Genomic DNA, 7414 nt, shown 5'->3' on the forward strand with positions numbered 1-7414 from the left:
GAACAAAATGAAAAGAAAACAAACGAATAATAACTTTAAATCATTCGATTTGATATTAAATAATGAACGACAAATACGAATACATTGAAATGAGAAAATGGGCCGGTTGAACGAATACACATACAAATACGGATAAAATTTAACAAATGTCACACAAGTGGGTAATCAAAACTTACCGTTGAAACCATTGTTCCGTTGAAACAATGGCTAGTAAACCCAAAAAACTATTGAAGAAATGAAACACCTACTGGTTGTCATTTACCATTTGTTTTGAATAAAACTGATCAGAAGTTTAAAAATACTGATTGTCATCATCGGTAGTTTGTGAAACAAATGATTTAAACAATTATAACAGCAGTTAAGAAAAGCAGTATTTTTGAAAACATTGATCAATAGTTTGAATAAAAATTGATCACTACTTTTGAAAACAACAGTTTTCCGTTGCCTTATACATCACAAGATGTACAAAACAGTCTTTTTGATAAATCTGAATATATTTTATTATTTTCGTTTTGTAAAATTATCATTCAGAGATTTAGCATACCCAATATGGAAATTAGTTTTTGAAAATTTGCCGAATCAAGTGCTTTATTAAACACATCAGCTAACTGATTTTCATACGAAACATGCTCAATTGAAATGAAACCTTTTTCATAGCAATCTCTTATGAGGTGATGTCTGATCTCAATGTGTTTAGTTTTGGAGTTTTGAACTGGAATTTTGATGAAGTTCAAAGCAGCTTCACTGTCCAATTTCAATAGAGTTTTTAAAGAAGTTATCCCATAATCTAGTAACTGGTTTAGTAGCCATAGTAGTTGAGTTGTGCAACTTGCAGTAGCAATATACTCAGGTTCAACAACTGAGTTTGAAATAGTAGTGTGTTTTTGCTCGACCAAAATACCAATGCATCCCCAAAGAACTGACATCCTCCAGATGTGATTTTCTTGTAATTTTACAACGTACATAGTCACAATTTGTAAAACCAACAAGTTGGTCTTTTGTGCAGAATGAATACTAGATTCCCAAGGTAGAAGCACCTCTAGATTCCCAAGGTAGAAGCACCTCTGAGATATCTAAATATCCTTTTGACAACAATTAAATGAGATTCCCTTGGTGAAACTTGATATCTTTCACACACACATGTTGCATGCACTATGTCAGGCCTAGGTTCACTTAGATACATTAATTATCCAATCATACATCTATATAAGGTTTGATCAACATACTCACCTGTTACATTAGGTGATAATTGATCAATTTTACTCATTAGAGTGGAACTTGCTTTACAATCAGTCATTTCAAACTTTTCTAGGAGATTTTTAACATATTTTGATTGATATAGAAAAATTCCAGTTTTAGTTTCGTTGACTTGCAAGTCCAAAAGGTGTTGTAACTCACCTGCATTACTCATTTCAAATTCTGATTTCATGAGTTTTGTAAAATTATCACATAACTTTGGATTTGTAGATTCAAATATGATGTCATCTACATAAACTTGAACAAGAAGTAAGTCTTTTCACTCTCTTTTGAGAAAAAAATGTTTTTATCAATTTGTCCTACTTGAAATTTGTTTGAAATTAAAAATGAGGAAAGTCTATCATACCAGGCTCTTGGAACTTGTTTGAGTCTATAGAGTGCTTTCTTTAGCTTGTAGATATAGTCTGGATTGAAATCACCTTTAAATCCCGATGGTTATATAACATACACCTCTTCTTGAATGTCATCAAAAAATAAAACTCATTCGACATCCATTTGGAACACCTTGATGTTATGAGTGGTTGGATATGCAAGAAACAACCTGATGGCTTCAAGTCTTGCAACAGGTGCACATGTTTCTTCATAGTCTATGCATTCTTCTTGGAGACAGTCATGGACTACCAACCTTGCCTTGTTCTCTTTTTTTTTTATCACAATTCCTCTTTTATCAATTTTGTTCTTTAATACCCATTTTTTAACAATTGGAGTTACCCCTTCTGGTCTTGGGTATAACTCCCAAACATGCATCTTTGTGAATTGCAAGAGTTCCTCCTGCATGGCCTCAATCCAACTATTTTCTCTTAAGGCAATTTGATACTTTGTTGTTTCAAGTTGAGATAGAAAGCCAGCAAAGAAGCAAAACATTTGATTGTTGACTTATGGTGAGAAAACCAAGTTGAATGCCACCAATTATTTTTTCTTAAGGATGGGCAGGATGAAACACATAAGGAACAATGTCTTTTAATGTATTTGTTGAGTTTGTTGATGAAACTGCAGATGTGGAAGTAGTTGTTAGAGGAGAAGGCAACGGTGGTAAACAACTGTTTTTTTTATAAACAACTAATGAATTCTCAAAAATTGACCGAGGAAGTTCATTTTGAATGTCAGTTATTTGAGAATCCGCAGTTACAAATCCTTGAGTTCCTTGACCAGTAGATTACATGTGACCAACAATTTGACTGAAAGTGTTGTTGTTCTCTACACTTGAATACTCAAAGAAATATAGACCATCATATTGAATATCTACATCAGCAGATTCATTAGTTTTTGGCTCATATATTAAAATATCAAGATTAAAAAAAAATCAACAGTTTCATTAGGAACTTTAAATCAGACATTTCATTAAATTTAATATTTAATGTTTATTCTATAGATTTGCTCTAGAGTTAAAAACTCTATAAGCTTTAGAAGTTGAGAATAACGTAGAAAATAACCACAATCCACTTTGGCTACAAATTTTGAAATTGAGTATTTTAAGTTCAGTATAAAACATGGATAACTAAAGGCTTTGAAAAAGGAGATTAATGGTTTGATTTTATAAGGAATTTCGTAGGCTTATTTCTCATGTTTTTGTTATTACCAAGAGGCACTAATAAACAAAATTAAATCCCCAACGCAAACTAAAAATATAAAATTGCATTCAGTAAATAGTTTAGAAAGGAGAAAGTACTTGAATTGCAGAATGTATTTATGAATTTTACTAGATTGAGGCATGCGAGCAGTGTCCTAAAACAGAAATTTCCGATGTACGGATATGTTTTGAGGATACAACAATCAACCAAGATGACGACCTTGATTCTGACAAAATTCTATATGTTCCTTCTTCAACGAATTCGTAAGATATTTTGGTTGTGTAAAATGTGTTGTGTGTATATCCTGTTCTTCATATCAACGATCCTTATATAGGAACCTGAATCATAAAAATTGTTTTGTAATTGTCAAATAGTTAATTCAGTTATAAAAAATATAACTGATTTCATAATTAAAAATTAATAATGAATTTTAATTAATCAAGAAGAGCCCAAGGCCCTATCTTTGACCCATTAAATATTCATAGACACAAAGCCCATCCATCTTAGCTACTATGTTCTCAACATGAGAGTTTACTTGAACTAATGTTATAAATACAAACTCTTTCTTTCATTCTATTTTACGATGTGGGATAAGACCCATGTCAACAAAATTCCAACAATACCCCACATTTTCTTATTCAAACACCAACAATACCCCACATTTGAATAGAAAATAAGAGAACTTTGATATTCAATTTAAGAAAGTAAGATAGGACACACATCTGAATAGGTGTTGTTAAACTTGAACCTTTCATAGTGAACACTACTTGGATCTAATTTAAGGGTAGTGAACTATAAGTGTTGAACTAACCACGTTGTATAGTATAATGCGACAAGAAGTATCACACATGTCATATCTAAGCATAGATCATTTCTTACCGTTGTGTTCATTTCGGTCTTGAACAATCCTTTCTTCATGAGACTTTTAGAGAACTGGGCCATATTAGCTCTCAAAGATGTGACCTGACATCTATCTAACATAGGTAATGCTAATCTAAAACAATATGTATTTGTCCCACTATAAAGCTATCATCATTATTAAGAGTAAGTATTCAGCCCTAAAACGTCCACGGAAAAGACAATATAAATATTATAAGAATGAGCGTACCTTTGTGTTTGTGTTGTTGTGAGTCTTCCCCAACTAGTTTTCATTTTGAACCTAGACCATGGGGTATCCAATGTTGCTAGGTTAGGTTTTCTCCAGCTGGTGACTCATTGTGTTTGCTTTAAGACCATTCCCTTTGATATGAAGAGAACTTGCTCTCTACTAAGGCCGTCAGCTATGTTTTCCTTTGACTTTATATAACTGATGGAAATAATTCCATTTTTAAGCAAGTCTCTAATGGTTATATGTCCACGCCTAATACGTCTTGACTTGCCATTGTAAATTTGATTTTGACCTCTAGTGAGAGGAGCCATCCTATCACAGTGTATACAAATTGTAGGAACTGGTTTAGGCCATAGAGGAATACCTTCTAGGGAGCTTTTGAGCCACCCTGCTTCTTCAGCAACTTTATCTAAAGCAACAAATTCTTCTTCCATATTAGAAAGAGTATTCACAGTTTGCTTTGATGATTTCCATGATATCGCAGCTCCACCTAGGGTAAATACATAACCACTTGAAGATTTACCCTTAGAGGTTAGAAATCCAATTTGCATCACAATTAGGGGTGTTCACTGTTTGGTTCGAAACCGTGAAACCGCCCAAACAGATCATCGGTTTGGTTTCACGGTTGGTTTTTTTTCCAAGTTTCAATCGGTCGGTTTCGAAAACTCTAAACCATAGGGAACGGTTTGGTTTACGGTTTGTACCATAAACCAACCGTATAAAACCGGACTGACCGTATAATGTGGTTACATATTTCTTTACATATTTTATATTATATATGAATATTTGTATTTAATAAAAACTGGTAATGTATATAATATATACATATTAACTAAATGCTAATTGATTTTTATTGCATAACTCCGGATCATTTTTATCTGGTTTAAAATGTGATAGTTTGGATTGTATATCTTATTTAATGGAAGCATCAAGCCAAAACCTTTATTTTGATGTATATATGGGCACATTTTTTTTGTATTAGGATTTATATGCCAGTTAGTTATTATAACTAGTTTATCTTGATGTATTTTGATATGTTTTCATATTTTCCAGACAGCTTGTGTTTAAACATGATGCAAATGAATTGCTTAAATATGTTAAACTTTTACAAATTATTCACAGCCTAAAAGACCTAAACCGTGAAACCAAACCGAAACCAAACCGCAATTAACGGTTTGGTTTGGTTCGGTTTAAGAGTTCAACGGTTTGGTTTTGGTTTACAATAATGAAAACCGTTAATAACGGTTTGGTTCACGGTTTGACCCAAAAACCGCGAAAACCGGACCGTGAACACCCCTAATCACAATATCCTTCAACACCAGCAGGATATCTGGTGTTATGTAACACATAATTCATTGTATGCTTTAAGTATCTGAGCACTTTGACCAATGCATACCAATGATCTTTCCCAGGGTTATGAGAGTATCTACTAAGTCTACTTACACTATATGCCAAGTCCAGTCTAGTATAGTTCATAATATACATTAGACTTCCTAGGACTGGAGTGTATTCTAGTTGTGCTACACAATCACCTTGATTCTTCTTAAGATGACTAGAAGGATCAAATGGGGTAACAACCGGCTTGTCATTATAATGTCCAAACTTCTTGAGTACACTTTCAATATAATGTGACTGTGTAAGGGTAAATCCATCAGGATTTCTTTTAACTTTTGACCCAAGGATTATATCTGCTACTCCCATGTCCTTAATGTCAAAAGAGGAGTGCAACATTTTCTTTGTTTGATTTATGATATCTAAATTAGTAATCATCCATATATAAGCATTTGATGACATGTGCATTCTTGTATTGTTTGACATAAACACATTTATCACACTCGTTTATTCTAAATCCGTTTGATGGTAGTGTATTGTCAAACTTCTCATTCCATTGGTTTGGAGCCTGTATTAATCAGTAGAGTGATATGATCAATTTACAGACTTTATTTTCTTGACCTTTTATCGCAAACCCTTCAGGTTGTTCCATATAGTTTTCTTCATCTAGTTCACCATTTGAAAAAGCAGTTCTCACATCCATTTGGGGTATTTCTAGATGGTGGATGGCTTCTATTTCTATCAATGTTCATATAATTAATCAAGCTTGTTAAATTACATATCGGGTTATAGGTTTATATAGAAGATGAAGTCCCATTCGTTATACAAGCCATAACAAATGGGGATCATTCGTCTTCAATAGAAGCTCTTCCTGGCCCCTTTTTTTTCTGCGCCGCGCAGACCACGCACACATGTTTAGGTCTGTAGTGTGTTTGTTTTTTTGAAGACATTTCATTAAAAAAGGTATGCACGTGGTCTTCTTGAAACATACATGGAACATAAGATTCCAACCTCTTCTAACCTCCTCTCTTCAAACCTAAAAATAACTCACGATAATTTCTTTAAGCCATAGCTTCAAACTTCCAACCCTCTCCTCCATCACTCTCTCCACCTCCGTCGCCCCTTCCACACCCTCTGACGGCCACCCCACACCCTTAGCTGGCCACCACAGCCGTCGTCATCGCCGCCGCCACTTAATTCTACCGTTGGCCACCATATTCGCCGCATACCTGCCGGCCACCACATCCTTGGGCCACTATTGCTTCTTAATTCCCGCTGCCACTTCTTAGATTCGTCACCAAAGATTTGAGGATTTTAGCTAATACATGTGTTAAAACTGTGTAATCCAAGATACTATATGGTTTTGGTTGCTTCATGGATTTATTCTTTTTGCTTGCTTTATTGGTTGATTGGCCATATGAAGACTGATGAATCTTGTTGGTTATCTCGATTTTGTTTACTTTGTGTCTTGACTTGTAATAATTTGTATAGTGTACTATGTTGTCTAGTTTGTTTGTGGCATGGTAGGTAGTTCATTTAGGTATGATAGATGTTAATATTTGGGGTTTTAGTTACAATACATGTTAATTTAGAGCTTAGTCTAAACTGAACCCAAACAAAAGCCCATATATATATTTTTATTTTAGCAGTCTGCAGACGTTAAAAAACAAAGAGTCTTCTTCTTACAGACTGCAGAGGTTTGGTCCATCTCTTCTGATAGAGATGCCTGCAGATGTGTTCCACAGACTGCATACATTTTACCTTTAGAAAACAAACATAAACATAATAGTATAGTGAATGACTCATTCGTAATTACCTCATTCGTTAACATTCCATAACTAATGGAACTTAATAATAAGAATAGGCTCATTGATTAGAGGACCTTAACGAATGGCCAATAAACATAACGTATGGGTCATTCGTTAAACATCGTTAATGATTGACCAGATAAACTAACAAATGGACTCGTAAATTACCAAAATGCCCTTATTCATTAATAAGATAAATTATAATGATAAACAAATACCAAGACGGCAAAACAATGCACTAACAAACTCACCCTCAGATCGTGCTCTTTGTCTTCGATCATTTGAACCTCTTCATCTTCCAGTCAGCATAGCTATGAACTCCAAACGCGTTTCAAACA

Source organism: Bidens hawaiensis, unplaced genomic scaffold (assembly GCF_021521415.1).
Source record: "Bidens hawaiensis isolate Kalapana, Puna unplaced genomic scaffold, B.hawaiensis_p1.1 tig00039693_1, whole genome shotgun sequence".
Taxonomy (NCBI): domain Eukaryota; kingdom Viridiplantae; phylum Streptophyta; class Magnoliopsida; order Asterales; family Asteraceae; genus Bidens; species Bidens hawaiensis.